The sequence below is a fragment of the Oncorhynchus gorbuscha genome, unplaced genomic scaffold, assembly GCF_021184085.1.
Source record: "Oncorhynchus gorbuscha isolate QuinsamMale2020 ecotype Even-year unplaced genomic scaffold, OgorEven_v1.0 Un_scaffold_3572, whole genome shotgun sequence".
In the NCBI taxonomy this organism is placed as follows: Eukaryota; Metazoa; Chordata; class Actinopteri; order Salmoniformes; family Salmonidae; genus Oncorhynchus; species Oncorhynchus gorbuscha.
In genome coordinates, this window is record NW_025747778.1 from 35,309 (window position 1) to 46,541 (window position 11,233).

Sequence of the window (11,233 nt, forward strand, 5' to 3'; positions counted from 1 at the left end):
CAGCGTGTGTCGACGCTGCCGGAATGCTAAAGACACAAATCCTCCTGCTACCAATGCAGCACGGAGAGAAAGAGAAGGAGAGAGAGAGGGAAGGGAGAGTGAGAGAGAGTGGAAGGGAGAGAGAGAGAGGGGAAGGGAGAGGAGAGAGAGGGGGAGAGAGAGAGAGAGGGGAAGAGAGAGAGACGAGTTACCATGTTGTCCCATCCCTCAGAGCCGCGCTTTAACGGCTGTCTCAGCATACTGTACATGACCTGCGTCTCCCTCACAGCGTTATGAATGGAGTGGAGACTCGGGGAAGCCCCCCCTCCTTCCCCCACTTCCGGACCGAATCCTGGTGGGTTGGGGGTAACATTGTCGGCCCTGACTGGACCGGGCCTGGTATAATTTAATTAAAGGGAAAGAAACCAGGAGAGCTGGAAGGAGGGAAGGGGGCATTGGGATTGTGGTTGCGGTGGGATGGAGGACAGAGAGAGAGAAAGAGAGAGAGAGGTACTGCAGGTAAAGCCTTATCTCTTCTCCTCTTCCCTCCGCGACGCCTTTTGTTGCGTTCTGTAGCCTAGCGGTACACTGCACGAGAGGAGCCGGTTGCTGCATTGCGCTCACCGAGCAGCGCGTGCTGCGGGTCAGCCCGCGGAGATAGAGAGAGTCTGTGGCTGTAACGTCTTCAGTATATATAGTGTGTGTGTGTGTGTGTGTGTGTGTGTGTGTGTGTGTGTGTGTGTGTGTGTGTGTGTGTGTGTGTGTGTGTGTGTGTGTGTGTGTGTGTGTGTGTGTGTGTGTGTGTGTGTGTGTGTGTGTGTGTGTGTGTGTGTGTGTGTGTGTGTGTGTGTGTGTGTGTGTGTGTGTGTGTGTTTAGTGCCGCAGTCAGACAAAAGAAAACGCTACTTCATTATTCTACAGGGAACAACTATACCAAACAAGAACTATACTGCAACGATTCTAACCGACTGGCTCAAATATTGACGAAAATAAAACAAACTATTCAAATATAATACTTACCCTTTTACAGGCCTAATCATGTAAAATGAAAATATATATTATTATAAATTATTAAATAATATCCTTATTATTATTATTATTATTAGTCTATATGTTTGCCCTTCGACCTTTAGCCACAGGGGTCATATCGTGTATTCATATAAATCTGATAGCTGTTACTATGAGACGTCATCAGAGAACCACATGCCGCCGGATGAATGATGACATTCAGATGGGCTGTTGTGGGTCATAACTGGATAAAGAAGTCTCAGTCATTATTAAAACGTGTGTGTTTGTGCCGGTATTACGTTAGTGGGGCGATTTCCATTTAAACCCCAGTCCCCGTAGCCTGTCCAACGCTGGCTGGCAACCGTACAACACAATAAAATAAAATGCCGATTGTGCAGAATACGTTCCCATTATATTCCTCTGACAACCAATATCCCTTCCTTCCCTGCATCCTCTTTGTGAATAAAGATATTCCCCACATCTCATCCCACCCTGAGCCACGTAAACGCCACATTGAATCTAGTGCAGTGACAGCGAGGAGGATAGGTCTGTTACCGATACACACACACACGCACACACCGTGAGCGACACAACACTGCCTCTCGTTCCGTTCTCCCGTTTCAGCTGAACGATCAAGTTACGTGGCTAGGGAAATGTTGCAGTGAAGAGTGAGAGAGAGAGAGAGGCGGAGAGAGAGGAGGGAGAGAGAGAGAGAGAGAGAGAGAGAGAGAGAGAGAGAGAGAGAGAGAGAGAGAGAGAGAGAGAGAGAGCGAGAGAGAGCGAGAGAGAGAGAGGCGGAGAGAGAGACTGCAGCATCATTTCAGATCAGGCAGAAAGCAAGCCACGCGCGCACATGCAGTGCAGTAGAACGTGCAGGTGAGAGAAAGAAAAAGAGGGAGAAGGCGTGCGTGGAGAATGAACGATGGAATGCAGGACTCTGGAAAATACGCATTTTCTCTCGGTTCATGACCGAAACATCCTCGCGAACGCACAAGGAATTATAATTGACCGGTTTGTTGACTTCGGGATCTCTTTTGCTTTTTAAAAAACAAGGGTTGCTGATGTGAGCGAGCTCCGGTTTACGGTTTAGATTATTATTCCGTCCCGGGAAGTGGCTGTGAAAAAGCACTATTGTCTTGTGAAGTTCCGTGAAGGCATTCGACCAACTGCTTGGCACGTTGCTTCACTGCGGGGAAAAACACACGCGTAGTTCAGACTCATACCGGGGAGCGAGAGGTAAGAAACCACAATTAAACTCTAAACGATTACCGGACGATATCAAATACTTTACTTTTAAACCGATTGTGTTACGCTTTGTGGATGTAAATATTTTTCACAACATTAGTGATTCGGGGTCCTGAGACAGAGTCGTGTACAGTTTTCTTTGTGGAAGTGCTGCATTGCAGTTTCTCTTCAACTCGTCAAAACCGCCGAGAGAGCCCCTCGGTCCCCCGGAACGCGACCGGAATTAAGCGAAATTACTAACGGACTAATATAACTGATACGAGAGTCCTCAAGAGAGGGAGAAACGGAATACGTCTCCATCATAAAAAAAAGAGAGCGAGAGAGAGTCAAGTGGATTAATTAACGTGAGTGGATGATTTGGTTTCTCTCTTCTTGCTGGATGGATTTGCTGATATCTTTGTGCTCTGAACATCCCAGCGAGACTTAGAGGAAGTTTATTTTTAAACCCAAAATCTCAACAATAAAGAGAAAGACAAAAGAATAGAGAAAACAGAGATCCTGACTGAAACAGAGATATCCAACCCGATCACATTAACCACAGAGAGTCTGATCTGCAGTGTGTTATTAGAGTGCTGTGAAGCTTTCCTGAACCCCAGGCAGCGGAACTGCCAAGAGAGAGAGAGAGAGAGAGGGGGAGAGAGGGAGGGGGAGAGGGAGAGAGAGAGAGGGGAGAGTGGGAGGGGGAGAGAGAGACGGGGAAGAGAGAGAAAGAGAGGGAACAAAGATATACAGCCCAGATAGACACATTAACGACAGAGAAGGAGGGAAAGGTAGAAATATAGATACCCAGAGAGAGAAAGAGACAGGAGAGAGAGGAATAGAGAGAGAGAGAGAGAGAGAAGATAGAGAGAGGGAATAGAGAGAGAGAGAGAGAGAGAGAGAGAGAGAGAGAGAGGAGGGGAATAGAGAGAGAGAGAGAGAGAGAGAGAGGGGATAAGAGAGAGAGAGAGAGAGAGAGGGGAAAGAGACAGGGAGAGAGAGGAATAGAGAGAGAGAGAGAGGGGAATAGAGAGAGAGAGAGAGAGAGAGAGAGAGAGAGAGAGAGAGAGAGAGGGAACGGCGGGAGCCATGCGGAGGACAGGGGTAGGTGTCTGTGGTGGAGCAGTGTTCTCCTGCTCGGTAACGCTAACTGGACCGGGGGAGTTCCACCTCCTAGTCCTTCTCCTACTAACGATGACTCAGCTCCCCGGTCGCTGACTCGGCTCTCCGTTACCGGGTGGCTGAGGAGGGCCCCGCAGACGTTATGATCGGTAATGTGGCTGCCGACCTCGGCCTGTCCGCGGGCACCGGCTCCGGAGATGTCACATTCGCCCTGGAGAGCGGCTCGGAGTTCTTCAAGATTGATAACGTTACCGGGAGCTGACTACCGGGCAGCGGAGGATTGACCGGAGAAGCTGTCCCAGTGTCAGATGATCTTCGATGAGAACGAGTGTTTCCTGGACTTCGAAGTGTCTGTGATCGGTCCGCTCCAGAGTTGGGTGGATCTCTTTGAGGGCCGTGTGGTCATCACCGACATCAATGACAACACTCCTTCGTTTCCGTCGTCAGTGCTGACATTATCTGTCGAGGAGAACCGTCCAATAGGCACGCTGTATCTGTTACCCACGGCGACGGATCGCGACTTCGGGCACAATGGGATTGATCGTTATGAGTTGATTCAAGATGGCAGCTCTTCCGGGTCGGCGGGGTCAGGGTTGGGGTCAGCGAGGAGAGCAGCCGGGGGGCCTATGGGAAGAGCGGATGGAACAGGAGGAGGAGGGGATAGGAGGAGAGGAGCATTGGATAACAACGGAGGAGGTGCAGGAGGAGGTGCAGGAGGAGGTGTGAGGAGCAGTGTGTTTGAGCTCCAGGTCGCCGACACGCCCGACGGCGAGAAACAACCGCAGCTGATCGTGAAAGGCCCTCTGGACCGTGAAGCACGCGACTCGTATGAGCTGGTTCTACGGGTCCGGGACGGTGGGAACCCTCCTCGCTCTTCCCAGGCGCTCCTCCGTGTCGCCATCACCGATGTCAACGACAACAGGTAGGATGAAAACGTAGTCTCGTGAAAAGCATGAGCTGAGGCACACCCAAAAATGTTAGTAGAGGTGCTGACTAATGGAGAGTAAACTGTCTAAAAAGTTGGATTGGTTTACCCATTAAACTAAAGAGCTGGAATAGTAGCATCAGCATAGAGAAACACTAGCTAAATTAGCATAGAGCACAACTGGCTAAATTAGCATAGAGCACAACTGGCTAAATTAGCATAGATCACAACTGGCTAAATTAGCATAGAGCACCACTAGCTAAATTAGTGTAAAGCGCCACTAGCTAAATTAGTATAAAGCACCACTAGCCAAATTAGCATAGATCACCACTAGCTAAATTAGTATAAAGCATCACTAGCTAAATTAGGTTGAAAAGCACAAACAATGTTTTCTAAATACATGGTATTTCTTTATGGACAACAGCCCGCGCTTCGAGAGAGCCATCTATGAGGCCGAGATGGCGGAGAATGCGCCTCCCGGAACCCCGTCCTCCAGGTGCGCGCGTCGGACCGCGACGTCGCGTCAACGGACAGGTGGAGTACGTCTTCGGCGCTGCCACGGAATCTGTCCGCGTCTCCCTCCGACTGGACGAGGCTACCGGTTGGCTGAGCGTCCTCCACAGGATTGACCGGGAGAAGTGGCCCAGTTACGGTTCACGGTTACGGCAAGGGATCGCGGTCAGCCGCCCAGCGCACCGACCGGGCTGACCGTAGTCCTGGTGGTCCGGGATGAGAACGACAACGTTCCGGTCGTGGAGATCAGGAAGATCGGACGGATTCTGGTGAGGGACGGAGTGGCGCTGGTACCGGAGAATGTTCTGGTGGACACGCCGGTGGCGCTGGTTCAGGTGTCAGACCGGGACCAGGGGGAGAACGGAGCGGTGACCTGTACGGTGGTCGGGGACGTACCGTTCACCCTGAAACCAGCGGGAGAGACGGCGCTCCTGCCACTGCCCGCGGACGACGCCTTCGACAGGTGAGATGAAAACACATTGATCTGTTTCGAGTTTATTTTATTTTCATTTATAAAGTTAAGTTCAGAGTATTCCAGCACGGCGCACCGAGAGGCTGAAATAGTATTGGAGCATCAACATACAGCTGCCATAACATAAACCTGACAGATACGTTTAGCTGAAATTCACAAAAATCACATACGTTATGTTAATTTGAGCCATATAAATTCAAAATGTCCTATATTTAGATTTTGCGATGTAACTCTCCTTCCACAGGAGGAAGTAATTATATTGATTCATTTCTTTGTAATTTTCCGTTAATATTGAACCTTGTTTCCTTAGAAACCGTAAGAAGTATTTCCTCCACACGTCGGCCCTGTTGGACTACGAGGCCACTAAGGAGTACAGCGTGACCATCGTGGCAGTCGACTCCGGTTCCCCGTCTCTCTCCAGCAACAGCTCTCTCATGGTCAGGGTAGTGGACATCAACGACCACACTCCTGCCTTCGCCCAGGCCGTGGTGGAGGTCCACTTTGCCGAGAACAACCAACCAGGAGAGCGTGTGGTCACCGTGGTTGCGGCGGATTCCGATTCCGGGAAGAATGCAGAGATGTGTATTCGTTGGATCCGTCCGTTAACGGCCTGTTCTATATTGATGCTGATAATGGGGATATCCGTGCGACGGGGTTCTGGACCGGGAGGTCAGGAGAGTGTACGAGTTCAGGTGATCGCCAGGGATAAGGGATTCCCCTCGCTGCAGGGTCGGCCACGGTGGTAATCATGGTGACCGGCCGCAACGACAACACTCCCAAGTTTGTTCAGGAAGTGTTCACGTTCTACGTGAAGGAGAACTCCTTGCCAACAGCCCAGTCGGCATGGTAACGGTAACAGATGCGGATGAGGGTGAGAACGCGGAGCTGAGTCTTTTCGTAGAGATGGAGGAAGAAGAAGGAGAAGAGGTGGAGGAGGAGGAGGGGAGAAGAACAAGGGAGTAGGAGAGGAGGGAGGAGGAAGAGGTGAAGACACGTTCTCCATAGAGAACAACACAGGGACTGATCTTCTCCTCCGTGGCCTTTGACCGGGAACGCCGCTCCACCTACACCTTCCCGCGTCCGGGCCGTCGGCGGTGGGGCTCCGCCTCGCTCCGCCCACGGCGACAGTCTCCCCTCATCGTAACTGATGAGCGACAACGCCCCCTCCGTGACCTCACCCACCAACGATTCCTACACCCTCCTCCCCCGGCCTCCTCCACCCGGACCATCGTCAGAACCGTGGCAGCGTCGGACTCGGACTTTGGCCGCAACGCTGACCTGCGCTTCTCCCTGGTAGGAGGGAACCCCTTCAGGCTGTTTGAGATCGGCCTGGCCAGTGGAGTGATCACCGTGGCAGAGCCCCTAGAGAGGAGACACAGGGGCTGCATCGCCTGGTGGTCAGGGTCAACGACAGTGGAGGCAGTCGCTCTGCGCCCACCGCGCTGGTCCACGTCTTCATCAACGAGAAGTCTGGTCAACGCTACACTGGTGGACGCACAGGTAATTATGAATATGTCTTTGGATGTGTCCTACATGGCACCCTATTCCCTATGAAGTGCACTACTTTTGACCAGCCCCCCCATTGACTCTGGTCAAAATGTAGTGCACTGTGTAAAGAATAGGGTGCTATTGAGACCCTACATACTGTACATGCATACCTCTTCTCTATTCCGTTCTGACTTTGGTGACATTGAGTCCATGTGTTAAGGCCTTACTGTTCTATACAGGCTATATTTACACTTCTCCTGCTCAATAGCTTAGAATGGACCAATGCAATGCACCAGCTTATAATGGAATGGTAGGGATCGATTAGAACAACTTAGAATGGAACAGTAGAACAAATGAAAATGGAATTCTAGAATGGAACAAATTAGAATTGAACAATAGAATGGAATAAATTAGAATGGAACAACGGAATGGTATAATGGAATGGGGCCGCTCAGAGTGGGACATCATTTCATCTTTTAATAAGAACAGTGTAGACCAGACCAGAGCAATAGAGGGCAGACAAATGGATGGATCGAATCAACCTATTATCACACTTCATTCAACTGCTCAAAGGGCTTGGTGATTAGTTAATTAGTTTGATCAGGTGTGCTAGTGTTGGGATAGAATAAAGACGTTTAAGTTAAGGAGACCCCAGGTCAAGGTCTGAGTTGACACATGAAACTGCGGTCCAGAGCGTTCTCCTGGTACAGGTTACAGGGTTAGGAAAACTCCTGGCTATGAAGAAACATTTCCATCTAGTTTCTCATTGGCCAACTTGTGACTCTACTGATAAAAACATGAGTTGAGTCATTTTCTGCTGCGTTTGCCATTTCATTCACTAATCACTTTGGCATCCTTCCACCACTCTCTCTCACACACACACACACACACACACACACACACACACACACACACACACACACACACACACACACACACACACACACACACACACACACACACACACACACACACACACACACACACACACACACACACACACACACACACACACACACACACACACACACACCTTGGCATCATTTCACTGTCAGAGAGAATTCCTTGTGCGTTGGAGGCAGTAACACAGATAACGTCTTCATATCTGTGTCTGTGACCATTAAACTTTGATATCCTTCTAGTCCATTACTGTGTATTGAGAGCTGTGCTCTGCTGGGCTGTTCCAGTCAAACCAAACTGTCTGTGGGTGTAATGTCAAGGAGTTCTGATTACAACATGCTTCAACACCATTCTATTGTTTCTGGTTCCACTCTACAATTCTATCGCAATCAAACGTCTGGTTCTTTGTTGCAACTGAACCTGTCCCTACTTTAACTCTGTGCCCTTTGTTATAGGCTTCAACTGGACCTGGAGTTCTCCTTAGTTTTCAGCCATAACAAGGGCCCAGGGTGTTTCATGTTTAGGTCACAAGGTAATGAATAACTCCTGTCCCTAAAGCTACACCGCTAACTAAAGCTACACCGCTAACTAAAGCAGCATCGCTAACTAAAGCTACACCGCTAACTAAAGCTACACCGCTAACTAAAGCAGCACAGCTAACTAAAGATTCACGTTAACTAAAGCTGCACCGCTAACTAAAGCAGCACAGCTAACTATAGCAGCAGCTAACTAAAGCTACACTGCTAACTAAAGCAGCACAGCTAATAAAGTTACTTCAACATTGCACGTAACTAAACAACATCAGCTAACTAAATAGCATGTAAGCTAACCAAAAACTACACTGCTAACTAATGACACAGCTAACTAAAGCTACGCTGCTAACTAAAGCAGCCACAATGTGGAGAATTCACCACTAAACTAAAGCTACGCTAATAAAAGCGGCACAGCTGACTGTAGCAGCACTCGCTAACTAAAGCTACACTGCTAACTAAAGCAGCACAGCTAACTAAGATTCACCGCTAACTAAAGCTACCGCTAACTAAAGCAGCACAGCTAACTAAAGCAGCATCGCTAACTAAGGATTACACTGCTAACTAAAGCAGCACAGCTAACTAAAGATTCACACTAACTGAGATACCTCTAACTAAATCAGCACTGCTAACTAAAGATACACCGCTAACTAAAAATACACTAAGCTAACTAAAGTCACACACTAACTAAAGATTCACCGCTAACTAAAGCTCTTTTTTATCCTTCGCTATTTCTTGCACAGCTAACTAAAGCTACACCGCTAACTAAAAAACTACACCGCTAACTAAAGATACACCGCTAACTAAAGATACACCGCTAAAAAGAGCTGCACCATAACTAAAGCTACATCGCTAACTAAAGCTGCACCGCTAACTAAAGCTGCACCGCTAACTAAAGATACACCGCTAACTAAGCTACACAGCTAACTAAAGATACACAACTAACTAAAGCTACACCGCTAACTAAAGCTACACCGCTAACTAAAGATACACCGCTAACTAAAGATACCGCTAACTAAAAAGCTGCACCTCTAACTAAAGATACATCGCTAACTAAAAAGCTGCACCGCTAACTAAAAACTACATCGCTAACTAAAGCTGCACCGCTAACTAAAGCTACACCGCTAACTAAAGACACACCGCTAACTAAAGCTACACACCGCTAACTAAAGCTACACCTCTTAACTAAAGCTACACCGCTAACTAAAGCTACACCTCTGTAACTAAAGATACACCGCTAACTAAAGATACACCGCTAACTAAAGATACACCGCTAACTAAAAGCTACACCGCTAACTAAAGATACACCTCTAACTAAAGCTACACCGCTAACTAAAGCTACACCTCTAACTAAAGATACACGCTAACTAAATCTACACCGTAACTAAAGCTACACCGCTAACTAAAGCTACCTCTAACTAAAAGCTACACACAGCTAACTAAAGATACACCGCTAACTAGATACACCGCTAACTAAATCTACCGCTAACTAAACTTACACAGCTAACTAAAGCTACACCACTAGCTATTCATTGTATCGATATCAAGAGAGGCACAGCACTACCTGCACAGTGAAGCGGTTCTGGTGTTTAAAGCTAAGCAGTACAAACCCAGGTGCAGCAGAGGCGGAAGACTCCCTGTGTGGGAGCTGGGGGAAGGGAGGGGAGGGAGGGAGGGAGAGATGTGTCAGGATGGATGATGAGGCACTGCTAGAGCTAAAGTGGTAGTGCTGCATTCTCCTGTTGAACACTTACAAAGGAGACACACCCACAGGATTGGGAATGCACACACACACACATGCTGCATATACACACACACCTAGCATGCACACACATACACACACATAGCAGAGACACACACACACACCCACACACAGTGTGCTAGAGGCATGCTCAGCAGAATGTGAATGGGACAGAAAGAAGACTGCAGAACAGCGAAGAACAGAACAGAACAGAAACAATAAGAGGAGAACAGAGAAGATCAGAGGGAGAACAGAAGACCAAATCAGAGGAGAACAGAGGAGACCAAATCAGAGAGGAGAACAGAAGAGGAGAACAGAAGAGGAGAACAAGAGAGAGCAGAGGAGATTCAAATCAGAGGAGAACAGAGGAGAACAGAGGAGAACAGAGAAGAACAGAGGAGACCAAATCAGAGGAGAACAGAGGAGAACAGAGGAGAACAGAAGAGGAGAACAGAGGAGAACAGAGGAGAACAGAGGAGAACAGAGAACATATGAGAACAGAGGAGAACAGAGGAGAAAGGAGAACAGAGGAGAACAGAGGAGAACAGAGAACATATGAGAAAAGAGGAGAACAGAGGAGAAAGGAGAACAGAGGAGAACAGAGGAGAACAGAGGAGAACAGAGGAGAAAGGAGAACAGAGGAGAACAGAGGAGAACAGAGGAGAACAGAGGAGAAAGGAGAACATATGAGAACAGAGAAGAACAGAGGAGAAAGGAGAACAGAGGAGAACAGAGGAGAACAGAGGAGAACAGAGGAGAAAGGAGAACAGAGGAGAACAGAGGAGAAAGGAGAACAGAGAACATATGAGAACAGAGAAGAACAGAGGAGAAAGGAGAACAGAGGAGAACAGAGGAGAACAGAGGAGAACAGAGGAGAACAGAGGAGAACAGAGGAGAACAGAGGAGAAAGGAGAACAGAGGAGAACAGAGGAGAACAGAGGAGAACAGAGGAGAACAGAGGAGAACAGAGGAGAAAGGAGAACAGAGGAGAACAGAGGAGAACAGAGGAGAACAGAGGAGAACAGAGGAGAACAGAGGAGAAAGGAGAACAGAGGAGAACAGAGGAGAAAGGAGAACAGAGGAGAACAGAGGAGAACAGAGGAGAACAGAGGAGAACAGAGGAGAACAGAGGAGAAAGGAGAACAGAGGAGAACAGAGGAGAAAGGAGAACAGAGGAGAACAGAGGAGAAAGGAGAACAGAGAACATATGAGAACAGAGGAGAACAGAGGAGAAAGGAGAACAGAGGAGAACAGAGGAGAAAGGAGAACAGAGGAGAACAGAACCAGGCAACATAAGAACAATATAATGGAACAGCGAAGAGGTGATGAAT

General features: G+C 48.3%; 1 pseudogene; it reads left to right on the forward strand.

Moving 5' to 3' along the window:
• The first annotated feature begins 272 nt into the window (after nt 1–272).
• LOC124027931 lies at nt 273–6,797 on the forward strand (annotated as a pseudogene).
• The last annotated feature ends 4,436 nt before the right edge of the window (nt 6,798–11,233 follow it).